Genomic DNA, 17,680 nt, shown 5'->3' on the forward strand with positions numbered 1-17,680 from the left:
TAAGAGGAAGAGCTGTCCGCGCCCACTCCGCGCAACACCTCCCAGCTTCCTGGACACAGGGAAGGCCTACATTCTCCATTTCCGCAGTGGGAACATTGTAACTTGAGAAACAGTTGTCCCACCCACTGATTTCTTAGCTGTCGTTGGAGACCACAAAATTGAAGCGGAAATGCGAGATGTCACGGCGTCTTCCCTTACAACTGCAAATGACTTAGGGTGAGTAACCACAGAAAGAAGTCCAGAGGTGTAAGATCAGGAGAACGGGCTGGCCAATTTATGCGTCCTCCACGTCCTATGAAACGCCCGTCTAACATCCTGTCAAGGGTCAGCCTAGTGTTATTTGCGGAATGTGCAGGTGCACCATCATGATGATACCACATACGTCGACGCGTTTCCAGTGGGACATTTTCGAGCAACGTTCGCAGATTATTCTGTAGAAACGCGATGTATGTTGCAGCTGTTTGGGCCCCTGCAATGAAGTGAGGACCAATGAGGTGGTCGCCAGTGATTCCGCAACATACATTTACAGTCCACGGTCGCTGTTGCTCTACCTGTCTGAGCCAGCGAGGATTGTCCACGGACCAGTAATGCATGTTCCGTAGATTCACTGCCCCGTGGTTTGTGAAACCTGCTTCATCGGTAAACAGGTAGAACTGCAACGCATTCTCTGTTAATGCCCATTGACAGAATTGCACTCGATGATTAAAGTCATCACCATGTAATTGCTGATGTAGCGACACATGAAACGGGTGAAAGCGGTGACGATGCCCGTGTTTGTTACAACACGCAACTGAGCGTCGGAGGTTTCAAGCGTCAACTTTAGGTTACAATATCTCCGGATGTAATTAACATTTTACAATGCAACAAACGGCACTGATGACGTATTTGTTTATATGTTCAGATGTGCTAACAAAACTGGCGTGGTTCCATTTAAAAAAACGTAGGTTTGTGTTAAAAAACATACTTCTGTGCATTTTGTATGGTTTGTATTAAACAATTACACTAGCCCCTCTCCTCACGTTCGGTCTGTGGAATCGGTTCGTCAGTATTTGTTGTGGTTTACGAAATATATCCAGCGGTAACGTTAGGTGACTCACCCTGTATATACACTCCTGGAAATGGAAAAAAGAACACATTGACACCGGTGTGTCAGACCCACCATACTTGCTCCGGACACTACGGGAGGGCTGTACAAGCAATGATCACACGCACGGCACAGCGGACACAACAGAAACCGCGGTGTTGGCCGTCGAATGGCGCTAGCTGCGCAGCATTTGTGCACCGCCGCCGTCAGTGTCAGCCAGTTTGCCGTGGCATACGGAGCTCCATCGCAGTCTTTAACACTGGTAGCATGCCGCGACAGCGTGGACGTGAACCGTATGTGCAGTTGACGGACTTTGAGCGAGGGCGTATAGTGGGCATGCGGGAGGCCGGGTGGACGTACCGCCGAATTGCTCAACACGTGGGGCGTGAGGTCTCCACAGTACATCGATGTTGTCGCCAGTGGTCGGCGGAAGGTGCACGTGCCCGTCGACCTGGAACCGGACCGCAGCGACGCACGGATGCACGCCAAGACCGTAGGATCCTACGCAGTGCCGTAGGGGACTGCACCGCCACTTCCCAGCAAATTAGGGACACTGTTGCTCCTGGGGTATCGGCGAGGACCATTCGCAACCGTCTCCATGAAGCTGGGCTACGGTCCCGCACACCGTTAGGCCGTCTTCCGCTCACGCCCCAACATCGTGCAGCCCGCCTCCAGTGGTGTCGCGACAGGCGTGAATGGAGGGACGAATGGAGACGTGTCGTCTTCAGCGATGAGAGTCGCTTCTGCCTTGGTGCCAATGATGGTCGTATGTGTGTTTGGCGCCGTGCAGGTGAGCGCCACAATCAGGACTGCATACGATCGAGGCACACAGGGCCAACACCCGGCATCATGGTGTGGGGAGCGATCTCCTACACTGGCCGTACACCACTGGTGATCGTCGCGGGGACACTGAATAGTGCACGGTACATCCAAACCGTCATCGAACCCATCGTTCTACCATTCCTAGACCGGCAAGGGAACGTGCTGTTCCAATAGGACAATGCACGTCCACATGTATCCCGTGCCACCCAACGTGCTCTAGAAGGTGTACGTCAACTACCCTGGCCAGCAAGGTCTCCGGATCTGTCCCCCATTGAGCATGTTTGGGACTGGATGAAGCGTCGTCTCACGCGGTCTGCACGTCCAGCACGAACGCTGGTCCAACTGAGGCGCCAGGTGGAAATGGCATGGCAAGCCGTTCCACAGGACTACATCCAGCATCTCTACGATCGTCTCCATGGGAGAATAGCAGCCTGCATTGCTGCGAAAGGTGGATATACACTGTACTAGTGCCGACATTGTGCATGCTCTGTTGCCTGTGTCTATGTGCCTGTGGTTCTGTCAGTGTGATCATGTGATGCATCTGTCCCCAGGAATGTGTCAATAAAGTTTCCCCTTCCTGGGACAATGAATTCACGGTGTTCTTATTTCAATTTCCAGGAGTGTATATAGGGTGGTAAGAAAATGTGTGAAATGTTTGTAGGGATGTTACAGGGCAGGTTGTACTGAGACATAAACGTTAAGAAAGAAATTCGATACGTTGCTCCGTTTACGAGTTATTTAGCATAGAATTTAGCCAATAGGGGTGTCGCGCGCTCGCATTCAAGCGACCTGCCAGGGGCGGTGTTGCCCAACGAGTGCTTTGTCTCGTTAGCTGAATTTGAATTTACGCGCGCAACGATCTGATTGGCTAACTTCAATGCTAAATAACTCATAAACGGAGCAACGTATCGAATTTCTTTCTTAACATTTATGTCTCAGTACAACCTGCCCTGTAACATCCCTACAAGCATTTCACACATTTTTTCACCACCATAGGGTATATATATATATAGGGTGGTTCACTATTCGTTACCGGGCCACGCGTCAAACGAAAAAACTACAAAGAACGAAACTCGTCTAGCTTGAAGGGGGAAACCAGTTGGCGCTATGGTTGGCCCGCTAGATGGCGCTGCCATGGGTCAAACGGATATCAACTGTGTTTTTTTTTTAAATAGGAACCCCCATTTTTTATTACATATTCGTGTAGTACGTAAAGATATATGAATGTTTTAGTTGGACCACTTTTTTCGCTTTGTGGGCCAACCATAGCACCATCTGGTTTCCCCCTTCAAGCTAGACGAGTTTCGTTCTTTGTAGTTTTTTCGTTTGATGCTTATTTCGTGATCCCTGGGTCAACCGATGGGGACGTTTGCAAGACATCAACCATCTGCACGAACAGTTCGACGACGTTTGCAGCAGCATGGACTTCGGAGACAGTATCTGCGGTTACCATTGACGCTGCATCACAGACAGAAGCGCCTGTGATAGTGTACTCAACGACAAACCTGGCTGCACGAATGGCAAAACGTCATTTTTTCGGATGAATCCAGGTCATGTTTACAGCATCGTGATCGTCGCATCCGTGTTTGGCGACATCGCAGTGAACGCACATTGGAAGCGTGTTTTCGTCAACGCCGTAATGGCGTATCACCGGGCGTGATGGTATGGGGTGTCATTGGTTACACGTCTCGGTCACCTCTTGTTCGCATTGACGGCACTTTGAACAGTGGACGTTACATTTCAGATGTGTTACGACCAGTGGCTCTACCCTTCATTCGATCCCGGCGAAACCCTACATTTCAGCAGGATAAAGCACGGCCGCATGTTGCAGGTCCTGTACGGGCCTTTCTGGATACAGAAAATGTTCGACTGCTGCCCTGGCCAGCACATTCTCCAGATCTCTCACCAACTGAAAACGTCTGGTCAATGGTGGCCGAGCAACTGGCTCGTCACAACACGCCAGTCACTACTCTTGATGAACTGTGGTATCGTGTTGAAGCTGCATGGGCAGCTGTACCTGTACACGCCTTCCAAACTCTGACTCAATGTCCAGGCGTATCAAGGCCGTTATTACAGGCAGAGGTGGCTGTTCCGGGTATTGATTTCTCAGGATCTATGCACCCAAATTGCGTGAAAATGTAATCACATGCCAGTTCTGGTATAATATATTTGTCCAATGAATACCCGTTTATCATCTGCATTTCTTCTTGGTTGTAGCAATTTTAATGGCCAGTAGTGTAGTTTATTCTTTGTGTTCTACACCTTCTTTCGAGTTGGTATCCAAGCGAACAGGACTTAATCCGCCATTGCTATCTGTTAATAGTAGACGGATAATTCACCAGATTTTAACTGCTATATTGACAGACCACGAGCACAGGCACAGATGTACAAATATTTTGCTGAATACCGTTATGAAAAGATACTGAGAAATGTTAGATAAAAACCATATCTATTGCGTGTTATCATTTATCCGTCCTAAGAATGCACTCGTTGCCCTACGCCCTGTAAAGTAGCATGGGACTTCATTTCCATTCCAAGAATGCACTCACAGTTTTATAGCTATTTTTAATCTGTTTCAGATCAGTTTTTGTAATTGTATTGTGACTGTCCGCGTACGAAGGTATAGAGATCAATGAACGTATATTGTGATAAAATACGGAATTCTGAGAAATCACTGTTAATTTCTAGTTTTTGTCGAGAGAACCCTTAACGCTGTTTTCGGTAGTTTAAATACAAACTCTCAGATGCTTGAATCAAATTATGATTTGTGGAAGATAATTATTACTAAAGAAAGATCTCTCGTATTTTATATATGTGAATGAACATACATATGAACTTTTTATTGTCATCCCATCACCTATTTTCGTTGACACGAAGATCTACACCTTTCCTTGGGGCGTCGATACACACACATTTCGCGGTTGAAAATGACAGTTTGCAGTGTGATGAGCTGCAGAAGATGTTCTAGACAACGTTGAACACTACTGACACCCCCCCCCCCCCCCCCCCGGACGATTCAACCCTTCTCTAAGGACATCGCAGGGCGGCAGCTTCACTGAACGTGATCACATCCCTTTGGGGTGTAGCCCAACGGCAATTTTTGCTCTGGTTTACAGGATCGCACCACCAGGAACCGTTAAAAACCATTCGACGAAGTTTGAACGTAATCCGTAACAGCAATGTGTGTTTATGCTTTTTAAGTCCTTCTGTTTCGTGCCCTCTTGTGGCATCATCATGAGGGAGGGGGGCGGGGAGACGTGTTCAGCATTAACAAATGCATGAATAAAACGGCAGATGGTCCCTAGAAGCCCCCCCCCCCCCTAAAAATCACGAACAGCTTCAGGGCGACCCGCGCACCTTTCTTGGGCACTTTAAAAATGTCCCTGTACAGAGACAGCCATTCACTGATTCCTAGGCCGCAGCGTGACAGGCTTCAGTTTCGACACACCTTAAATTTCGTTAGTTCTGCGACGTGGCACCACTCACCTGTGGTGCGCCTATATGGTTGCTTCTCATCGCGGTGTTTAGTAATCAGTCAGTGGCTATACTTGTGTAGGGACAGAGGCTATATCTGTGTGACCTTGTGCGTAACATCGGAAGTTCACTGAGGCTTTTTGCGGATGATGCTGTGGTATACCGAGAGGTTGTAACGATGGAGAATTGTACTGAAATGCAGGAGGATCTGCAGGGAATTGACGCATGGTGCAGGGAATGGCAACTGAATCTCAGTGTAGACAAGTGTAATGTGCTGCGAATACACAAAAGATAGATCCCTTATCATTTAGCTACAATATATCAGGTCAGCAACTGGAAGCAGTTAATTCCATAAATTATCTGGGAGTACGCATTAGGAGTGATTTAAAATGGAATGATCATATAAAGTTGATCGTCGGTAAAGCAGATGCCAGACTTTCATTGGAAGAATCCTAAGGAAATGCAATCCGAAAACAAAGGCAGTAGGTTACAGTACACTTGTTCGCCCGCTGCTTGAATACTGCTCACCAGTGTGGAATCCGTACCAGATAGGATTGATAGAAGAGATAGAGAAGATCCAACGTAAAGCAGCGCGCTTCGTTACAGGATCATTTAGTAATCGCGAAAGCGTTGCGGAGATGACAGATAAACTCCAGTGGAAGACTCTGCGGGAGAGACGCTCAGTAGCTCGGTACGGGCTTTTGTTGAAGTTTCTAGAACATACCTTCTGCGAGGAGTCAAGCAGTATATTGCGCCCTCCTACGTATATCTCCCGAAGAGACCATGAGGATAAAATCAGAGAGTTTAGAGCCCACACAGAAGCATACCGACAATCCTTCTTTCCACGAACTATACGAGACTGGAATAGAGAACCGATAGAGGTACTCATGGTACCCTCCGCCACACACCGTCAGGTGGCTTGCGGAGTATGGATGTAGATGTAGATGTAGAAATGCCCGCCGAAGGCGCACAGGTGGCATCATGTGACACAGTTAACCAAGCTTGCACATAACATGGGTTTCTGAGTTCTGGCCTGTAGTCTTGCATTTATCAACACCTTGTTGCTTGAAGCGTCACCGCCGGCCGCTGTGACCGACCGTTTCCAGGTGCTACAGTCCGGAACCGCGCTGCTGCTACGGTCGCAGGTTCGAATTCTGCTTCGGGCATGTATGTGTGTGATGTCCTTAGGTTAGTTAGGTTTAAGTAATTCTAAGTCTAAGGGACTGTCCCATAGTGCTTAGAGCCATTTGAACCATTTTGAAGCGTCGCAGAGCCCGAGGATGACGTCGCAGGGGCGACATGTTTGCACCGTTACAAAAGAAGGTTGTAGGCATCTTTGAGCCAAATTTTAAGCTTCTGCTTAGCAATGGGTCACGATAACGGGGTTTCGAACAAGTGATCCTTCAATTGTGTTGCGAGGTGTAGGTAAAACATAGTTAGACCGATATTAAAGATAAAATATTGGTCTGCCACGTTGGCAAAAGCAAAAGTCATATGGCCTGAATGGCTGGGAGACCCCAAAATATAGATATCTCCAACATGTATGTTAATTGATGAACATTTTAGAATAGGGTAGGAATCGACCTTTAAATATATGTAATATTTATTAGTCAATAAATACAGCAATAAACACAGGCCAACGATGGAAAAACATTTTTGCTGAAAATACCTTATTCTTATGTTTTTTAGGATGGGGAATCCAAATATGATACTCAACTGTATCACCCACCATTTCTTCACATTTTACAGTTAAATTTATTAAATTAAGCGATTTTTAAAGAATTTAACAGCTTTTTTATAGTTAAAATAATTTAAAAAGGAGGTGTAATTAATGTAGTTGATGTTAGTAACACTGCTGAAAAACATTTGCCGAAAGAAACGTCTATTCTATTTTTGTGTTAGCAGATGGTGTTTTGTTTGTTGTCAGCCTAACCTCACTTGCCCATTTTCTGTACATGTGCTCAGTACAATGTCTAATCATGGTTGTAAAAAGCTGACAGTTTTTGTTATATTTGTAGTGAATTTGTGATTAAAAAACACCAAAGAAACATTACAGACTTCGTGAAATCTATCATACTTTGGATCTAAATTTCGTGATCAAGATAAATCTTGGGCGCCGCGTAAAGTATGTTATGTATGTGTTGAAGATCTGAGAAAATGGGCCAAAAAGGGAAAAAAAGTCTTTAGATTTGCTATTCCAATGATATGGAGAGAGCCAATAAATCATTCCAATGATTGCTACTTTTGCAGTGTTGATATTATTGATCATAATTCGAAAAACAAGAAAGTAATAAGCTACCCTAACCTGCCGTCCGCCATCCGACCAGTAGGTCATGATGTAGATTTGCCGGTTCCTGAACCACACATGATTAAAATTCTATTCCTTTCTGATGTACAATGTGATTTAGATGAACCAGATGATGATGAATTCCATTGTTGTACAGAAAGATGTTTGATGTTAACTTTGAATCCAAAATGACCTTAAATGAGAAAGAGGCATGGGTCTCATTCAAGCAAGTCGTTACAAAGTTCTTAGGACATGAAAAAGACCCAGACTATGTTTCTGTTATAACTACAGTGTTACAGAAATTTAAAACTTTAGGATGTTTAACGAACTGAAAGTTCACTTTTTGAACAGTCAATTTGATTACTTCCCAGACAATATGGGAGATGTTAGTGAGATCTGCTTATGCTATTTTCATGGATATTAATAAATGGTTTAAAGCCAGCTCACTGACATTAAACTTCGAAAAGACTCACTATATGCAATTCAGAACCTGTAAGAGGTTTCCACCCAGCATATGCATAAAGTATGAAGAAGAACAGATAGCAGAGGTTGACAGCCTTAAATTCCTGGGATTACAAGTTTATAATAAATTCAGTTGGGAGGAACACACCACAGAACTGCAGAAACGCCTTAACAAATCTGTATTTGCAATTCGAGTGTTAGCTGACATAGGCGACATAAAAATGAAACAGCTTGCATACTTTGCCTACTTTCATTCCATAATGTCATATGGTATAATATTTTGGGGTAACTCTTCAAGTCAAACAAAAGTTTTCCGAGTCCAAAAGCGTGTAATACGTATTATTTGTGGGATAAACTCACGGACGTCATGTGGAAACCTCTTCTAAGAACTGAGTATACTAACTACTGCCTTTTAGTATATTTACTCCTTAATGAAATTTGTCCTATATAATATATCTCTTTTTCCAGCAAACAGCTCAGTTCATACATACAATACCAGGAACAAAAATGATCTGCACAATGACTTAAAAGCCACAGTTCAAAAAGGGGTCCACTGCTCAGGAACACTCATCTTCAATAATTTGCCAGCAAACATAAAAAATTCAGTTACAAATAAAGATCAATTTAAAAGGAGCCTGAAAGACTTACTAGTGGCCAACTCCTTCTACTCCATTGACGAATTTTTTAATAGAAACAAATGATGTATTGTATATATTCATACTATTAGTATTGTTATTTCAGCTTTAAAAAAATGACATGTTCCACATCCACGAGGATATCCTCAGCATGGTTCTACAGATTGAAAAACTAATATTATCTAATCTAATTAAAGCAAGGACAGCGTTTTCACCAGGACATTTAAGTGATGAAAAACGCTACAAGGCCACTGGAACACCAACATGATGGGGAACTACTGTTTGTCACTTCACCGAGATGTTCAGCAAGCGACTCATCGTAGAAAAACTATACAAGAAGCTTCAAAGGAAAAAGAGAAAGAAAATACAAAACCAATTCCAGCTGACGAGTGAAACCTCTATTAACACATATCATTGTTTTAAGTAGCTTACTGTAAATACAAACCATGCGTATGTTGTAACAAAGCGTTTCATTAATGTCCCCGTTTACTGTACAGCTTAGAATTTTTTACACTATATAATAAAAAGCATGTTGCTCGAAAACTATGGGTGATACAAAAAAGTTAAGGCTATATTTGGATTAAGCTCATAAAAATCTATAAAGATCAACTATCAAAGTAAAAAAAAAGTTTTTCAAAAAAACTTTTCGTAGGCCTGTGTAACAAAAGTTACATACAGCACAATTTTTTATCTTTGGAAAGTATAAATAAAATTTTCAGTCAAAGGTTCGTCTTCAATCTATTGCATTCCGGGCAAAGAGCATATCGTGCTTTTGAAGTCTTTCAGAAGCTGGCTATGTGGTTATAGAGCTCACATATTTAATTGCAATTTTTCGTAACTTTGGGTAGGTGGTACCAAAGACGTCATTCCATACTTCTAATGGATCTTTTTTAAGATCTAGAAGGCAGTCTTTCAGACAATATCTGAACAGTTTCACCTTTTCCAATTTGAAGATTATTGTGTCTTTATGCTTTCTTAGAATGTTTATTCCATAAATTGTATTTAGTTTCTCTACTTTCTCGTAATTTATCAACTTATTTTCCATTACAGGTTGACTTCACGGAAGGATGAATTGAACGAACAATGAAAGCCATTACTAAACATTTATATACAACCATTGCCAATCTACCTCCCTTAGTTCGTTTAAAAATATTTATTTCTCCACTCCCACCTACACGTCCCCATGGCCACGTTTCACAAGGTGCAAACGTGTTGCACTGGTGTCGTTATGAGAAATGTTAAAAAAAGATTTGTTTAAATGACTAAAAAATTATTGAAAATGGTATCCGCCCCCGTGACCGAGGTCACTAACGAACGCCTGAGCGGTGGCGCTCGACCCGAAGATAAGCTGGTTCGAATCCTGGTGGTGGAAGAAAACTACACTGCCAGCATTTGTGAGCGCGTTGACCTGGCGCATCTTGGACGATACTGCAGCCACAGTATCCAGGAAGGCCAAGGAAGACTTCACGAGCCATTCAAGAGTAAATCATTACGTTGCCAACCCGGCTAGACAACATAACCTGCAGGTGGACAGAAGATAACGAAGTCGGCGACCTCCGAATGAAATACTGTCCCAAGATTTGGTGTAAGTGATCATGGAAGTGTGGACCTTAAGAAGTAACAGTGATGGGTGGAATTACTTGCTACAGTGGCAACGCTGCTGATGTGCTGCCCGACGCCCAAAGGAATACAGCAGACTGGCAGTTGACTGCGGTAGTATGAGGGCGGATCCAGTAGCGGAAACAACCATTTAAAAGTTAAAGGCACCAAAATAAATGAAAAAACAGAGAACAAATTCTGTAGTCGTTCTAGAAGATAAGTAGCTGGGTATTTGGTTAAGGGCTTTAAAGTAATTTTGTAATAGTAGAGGTAGTTGTGATTTCCTTTAACTTTTTTAAAAATTAAGTATCAGAAATAAATAATTAATACATAACTTGCAATTATCCAAGTAAATGTGATTTGTAATGCCTAATTTAGCTTTTCGGATAATAGGCTGTGTTATGAAGAATAAATAAATAAATAAATGGAGGAGAGGTGGTAGTGTAAAGTTCCTGATCACCAGACAGTGCTCCAGTGTCCTGGTTTAAAAACAGAACCTTTGCAGTGTCTCACGAAGATGTCTAGATGTCAATAATGAAACCGAAATCAGCATCGAAGGGTCGCCAAGGGTGTTCATAGGCATGAAAATCAATTTAAATGTGATCAAACTAACGTATAAAGGACATATACAAAAGGAAATTGTACTAATTAACAATGACGACGTAGAACCGTAGAACCAGTCTATGAAATTTCTGTTTGTGTCAGCTGAGGACAAAGACTGTGTGAACAAAAGAAAAACTATAAAATAAATAAAATTAAACAGAAGTGTTAAAAAAGAGTTATGTTGGTAAACAACACAAGTTTTCAAAATTATGCTTCCGATGGGTCTGAAAAGTTAAGTTTACGGTCAATGTGTAATGCCTAAACTGAGTTAAGTTAGTGGACCAAACTAATTGCAATGCGGTAACCGTTCAAACACTGTATGTTACTCAGCGAAAAATGGAGAGATGTGCCTACAAATTAGTGAAGAGCTGCATAACGAAAAGTACTGAGACAGACAGGAAAATAAATAAACGTATGGACGAACTAAGTTAACTGGAATATGGAACTACAGCCATAACGAATATTCGCTGCATTCCAGGAAATAAGAATAGACCCAGCCGATGAGCTAAAGAAGTTGGAAGGCGGATGGATGGCATTTAAACATGCTGGTGCCACCACACCATATTCAGTGGATGTTTTGTAATTTGAGTGAGGGAGGGGCTATCATAGCAATTGAATAATCTGCGCGACGGAATAATTGATTGATGAGTGGATTTAACAAACTAATAACAGACTTAGTTGAGATGCGACACCTGTCAAAAACTTTAAATGGAACTTATTTATTTTCTTCAGAGCGTTTCGGTTCTTTCATAACACACACATCAAAAAAAGTTTTGCATCAACCCGTTTCCCAGAACTCCTGAAGATAGACGTTGACTGTGGATATGGTATCACAGGCAAAGTCCCTTTGACTGTCAGAGATGTCACTAAACCCGCCCAAAGATGTAAACAACCATGGATGAGCAGAGCCTATTAGACGGATAGCGTCCGACAGCCGATCAGTTCCAGTCATTCCACTAGGAAGGAGATGCACGGCTCACGTTGTCTGTAGTTCAACCATGCCTAGACGGTCAATACCGCGGTTCGATCGCGTTCACATTGTTACTTTGTGCCAGGAAGGGCTCTCAACAAGGGAAGTATCCAGGCTTCTCGAAGTGAACCGAAGCGATGTTGTTCGGACATGGAGGAGATACAGAGAGACAGGAACTGTCGATAACATGCCTCGTTCAGGCCGCCCAAGGGCTACTGCTGCAGTGGATGACTGCTACCTGTGGATTATGACTCAGAGGAACCCTGCCAGCAATGCCAACATGTTTAATAATGCTTTTAGTGCAGCTACAGGACGTCGTGTTAAGACTCAAACTGTGCGCAATAGACTGCATGATGCGCAACTTCACTCCCGACGTCCATGGCGATGTCCACCTTCGCAATCACGACACCATGCAGTGCGGTACAGATGGGCCCAACAACATGTCGAATGGACCAGTTAGGACTGGTTCAAATGGCTCTGAGCACTATGGGACTTAACATCTGAGGTCATCATTCCCTAGAACTTAGAACTACTTAAAACTAACTAACCTAAGGACATCACACACATCCATGCCCAAGGCAGGATTCGAACCTGCGACCTTAGCGGTCGCGCGGTTTCAGACTGAAGCGCCTAGAACCGCTCGGCCACACCGCCGGCGGTCAGGATTGAACGCCTTAGACACGGTGTCCACCTAGTGCAGCATGGTGGAGGTTGGCTGATGTTTTGGGGTGGCACTATGTGGGCCGACGTACGCCGATGGTGGTCATGGAGGGCTCCGTAACGGCTGTACGATACATGAATGCCATCCTCCGACCGGTAGTGCAACTATATCGGCAGCATATTGACGAGGCATTCGTCTTTATGGACGAGAATTCGCGCCCCCCATCGTGCACATCTTGTGAATGATATCCTCCAGGGTAACGACATCGCTCGACTGGGTGGCCAGCATGTTCTCCAGACATGAATCTTATCGAACATGCCTGGGATAGATTGAAAAGGGCTGTTTTGGATGACACGACCCACCAACCACTCTGAGGGATCTACACCGAATCGCCATTGAGGAGTGGGACAATCTGGACCAACAGTGCCTTGATGAACTTATGGATAGTATGCCACGACGAATACAGGCATGTATCAATGCAAGAGTACGTGCTACTGGGTATTAGAGATACCGGTGTGTACAGCAATCTGGACCACCACCTCTGAAGGTCTCTCTATATGGTGGTACAACATGCAGTGTGTGGTTTTCATGAGCAAGTAAAAGAGCGAAAACGATGTTTATGTTGATCTCTGTTCCAATTTTCTGTACAGGTTTCGGAACTCTCGGAACCGAGGTGATGCAAAACTTTTTTTGATGTGTGTAATAATGATAAAAAATATAAGTACCAAGGCGAAAGACGCTCTTGAGTGAATTAGAAGGGCCAGTGGTTAGAACTGTGGTGTAATCTCCAGGAGCATAAGCAGGTTGTACATCACTGTAATAAGACCTGCGAGAAGTTACCCTGCTACAGTAGCATGGAATAAAGTACCACAGAAATTGGCTGGTAAGGAGTTAGGCTTAGCCATAACAGGCGGAACTGGCAGCGCACCCCAGCAGAGACGGAGACCGCGATGGACATGCCCCTTTACACCTTGGGGAACAATGGAGGCATTGGCAGGAGCATGTATTTCAGAAACTGGGAATAACTGGAGAACTTCAGGAAATCTAGAATCCCACACCAATCCAGTGAATGTGACAAATACGTGAAATATCGGGGAGATTTCCACGGACCACATAAGGTTCAGCTGCTTCAATAAACCTTGCAAGGCAATGATTGGAAGTAGAGAGCATGGAAGTTATTCTGTGTTCTGCTAAAGTAAACTAATTATTGTTCTCACAAAATTAATTTCTTTGTAATAGTTGCCACCTCAAATGCTCGCAGTGGCGAATTATTTTTAATAAGCATTTTTTTCAGTAATTTGTGCTGCGAGAAGCTCATCTTCCGATGCAGCCTCTGGTCGGCCATTACGCGCCGAAGTATTAATTTATTTTTTAAAAGTCTTAGCAGTAACTGTAAATGTGAGAGATTTAGTTGTAAGAACTTTTCTAAATTGCAATAGATAATTAATTTACGTTAAAGTTAATTTTTTAAATTGTACAGATTCCATGAGTTCAGTAAGTTTTATCTTAGCCGCTCCACGGCAACAATCGAAATTCTCTCGAGCCTTGCTTCGCAATCAATAAATAGAAATTAACAAAATTACATTCAATTCAGTTAACGGCAACTATATTTTAGTCATCACGTTCAAAATCTAAAGTTGGTACATGAATAACAGCGGTCCTTCAAAAAGCCGTCTCATATTTACTTATGCACGTAAGTAAAAGTGATATGAAATGATAATATTCCTGAGAAAAAGAATCATGCTCCAACAAAAAAATGGCTCTGAGCACTATGTGACTTAACATCTATGGTCATCAGTCCCCTAGAACTTAGAACTACTTAAACCTAACTAACCTAAGGACATCACACAACACACAGCCATCACGAGGCAGAGAAAATCCCTGACCCAGTAGTGAAAATCAGTATAAAGGCATGAGTATTCGTAGGAGAATGAACGTCATCGGTTGGAATAAATGCTCACAGTGTATATGCAATAGTATGGATCCAGTATATACACTAATGCTATCAAATGGTATAGCATTTGATGCCAGTAGTACAGTACGTAACAAGACAACGATTCAGGTGGTAGAGGGTAGAACTCCGTATTAACGTAGTCGGCTCTGTGCGGTATTAGTGTGTATGTGCCTTTTCTGCAGATGAGAAACAGACACATCTTGTCTACATAAACCACGATTGTAGCATAGCTAAGCGGACACCAGTTAGCATGTGATGAGAAAGCAAAAATCTGTGCGTAGAAGGAAATGGGCCTTTAACCAAAAATGTTCAAATGCGTGTGAAATCTTATGGGACTTAACTGCTAAGGTCATCAGTCCCGAAGCTTACACACTTCTTAACCTACGTTATCCTGAGGACAAACACACCCATGCCCGAGGGAGGACTCGAACCTCCGCCGGGACCAGCCGCACAGTCCATGACTGCAGCGCCTCAGACCGCTCGGCTAATCCCTCGCGGCGGACTTTAATCATTAAATCGCCAAGAATTTGAACCGTTGATTTATAATCTCGTTTGATTCGGCGCACAATGTCAACCGAACGGAAAATAAGGGAAAAGTAGAAAATTATCTTAGACACTGAAAGCTTACTTTTGGCAAAGCAAGGGCCACAAACCGTTATTCTTCTCAGCCTGTTGTTGATTTACAGTTGCCAGTAATTGGCAGACGTATACGTCAAATGCTGTCAAATAAATAAAATATTGCGTTCAAGAAACGACTGCAGAAACCTGCTCTAACAGCCAAATATAAACAGGCTAGACTGGAGTTGCTGAAAAACGTATGTGATGGACTTCAGAATGGGATTAAGCGACCTTCGCTGATGACAAGAAGTTTAATCTAGATGGTCAGGACGAATTTCAGTACGATCGGCATGATCTGAGAACAGAGCAGCAGGTAAGAATGAGCAGAAATTTGGGCAACAGTCTGCCTTAAAGAAGAATCGCTCTAATATGTAGACTAAGCTGTTAGAGACAGAATGGATTAGAATGTATGGGGACCTAGGGGACGAAAGTCCAATGTTCCAAAAAGATAATGGATCTGTGCAGGTTGCTGTTCGACAAAAATGTGATTTGACGATAAAGATATCGATGTCCTGCCATGGCCTGCACGTAAACCGGATTTCAACCCCATGGAAAACCTTTGGCGAACAACTGAAATGCTTGTTTATCGCAATGGAGAGCAATTTGAGACCGTATATGAGCTGAAAATGGCTTTACGAGAAGAGTCAGCGACAGTTTCACTGCAAGGATACAAATACGAACAGTCAGTGCCGAAGAGAATTTTTGAGATAATTAGGTAGAGCGGATGCTGGACAAAGTACTGACAGTTAAACAACACAACAGGACAGTGTGTGCCTTTATACCAATTTACATCCAGCAAATACAAACGACTAATTTTTTACTCATGTTATGAAAGGAACTATTTAATTTCTTTTGCCTATAAAACGCTTATCCGAGGTCGGATCTCAGCGTTATATACGTTAAATTACAGGTAATATAAAGGAGCAACCGTTTGCAAAATATTTTTGTTATACCATCAATAGTTTTTGAAATATCCGTATTTTAAGAGACGTCCATTTTCGAAATTTGCAAAAATGGTGGGGTAAAATCGACCCCCTATTTGTTTGGCGGATTTTGCGCAGTAATAATTCTAAATGAACGTTTTTTTGGGATATAATTATGAGCAATTAAGTTTTTTTACATAAATGAACAAGATGTATTCAAAAAAATAATTATGTTTAGAGTACTAAATATACTGAAAGTTAAATGAATGTAAATTTTAATTGGAAGAAGATGATTTCATCGCACGGCGGTGCAACAGCAATGTCGATCTCGGAAGGTTAAAGCCACGAGCGACAGCTCTTAAAGACATTCCCATTTGCATTGTAGCAACTGCCCAGCGAATATCGTTTTGACTGCGTTTTGTCGTTTTTCGTTTGTAATTTCGTACCATTTTCCTAAAAATAAACAAAAATTTTCTTTGTTTCCATAAATAAATAATTCCATACACATAAACGTTAAAAAATATGCGGACGGATTTACCCCACCATTTAGCGGTCGGATTTACCCCACCATGCCATTTTTCATTTAACACACATGGAAACAATTTACACGAAATTTACAACAAAAACGATACACACTGAATAGGTCACTAAATGCACTATAAAATCACTTACATTTGTTTTAAGATCGTTTTATTTGAAGAGGGAAATCTAGTGATGCAATTTGCAGAAAAATTAAATTGAAACAATCGAAAACACACTTGTTGTCTTTTAAGTGTCTAAATGTCAAATGCGGCAAAGCTGTCAAGAGGTGACATTTTCTTTATTTCGAATGCTCTATATGGCAACACTAATGGAAAATCGCTCTGGTTTGCCGATTCTCGCAAATAGAGGGCGGTCGGGTTTACCCACCCGGTCGGATTTAACCCACCTTACCCTATATGTACAACGGATTAGATATGTGTATGCTTTAGACATTGTATATTACTTTCGTAGGAACCTTGCCTTTTACTGATTTCCAGTACTGTATTTACTACACAGATGTTAATGACTTGTTGTTTCTTATTGCTGCAGGTGCTGATATACATCTAAGTAATGGCTGACGAACCCTCGTACATCACGGAGGAGTGGATCATAATGTGAACGTGGCTTCACGAAGGGTCCCATGCAGGAAAATCAACGAAATAATATTTAGCATGATTTCATTGTAAGGTTTCAGAAGTCTTCCCACCAAAACAAACAGTTTTAAGCTGCGAGAAGAAGTTTTGTGTGTATAAAAGATAAGCCCCATTCAGGACGGCACCAGCACGACTGGAAACGTATGTGGAGGCTGCAGCGTCTGTCGAGTATTCGCCCATAAAGTCCATTTGTAAGCGATCACAGGCAGTGGGAGTTCCATACTCGACAATCCAAAAACATGTGAAGAATGCAATTAAACCTTCGTTTGTAAAAGAATGCAGTGATAATGACGCGCAAAAACATCATGAGGTTTGTGGGCAAATGCTCGGTCTGTTTACAACTGTTCCCTCAAGGAGGCAAGACTTTTTCCCGGCCAAATCTGTAATATAGCGATAAAGTGAGAACATTTATT

Source organism: Schistocerca serialis, chromosome 8, assembly GCF_023864345.2.
Source record: "Schistocerca serialis cubense isolate TAMUIC-IGC-003099 chromosome 8, iqSchSeri2.2, whole genome shotgun sequence".
Taxonomy (NCBI): Eukaryota; Metazoa; Arthropoda; class Insecta; order Orthoptera; family Acrididae; genus Schistocerca; species Schistocerca serialis.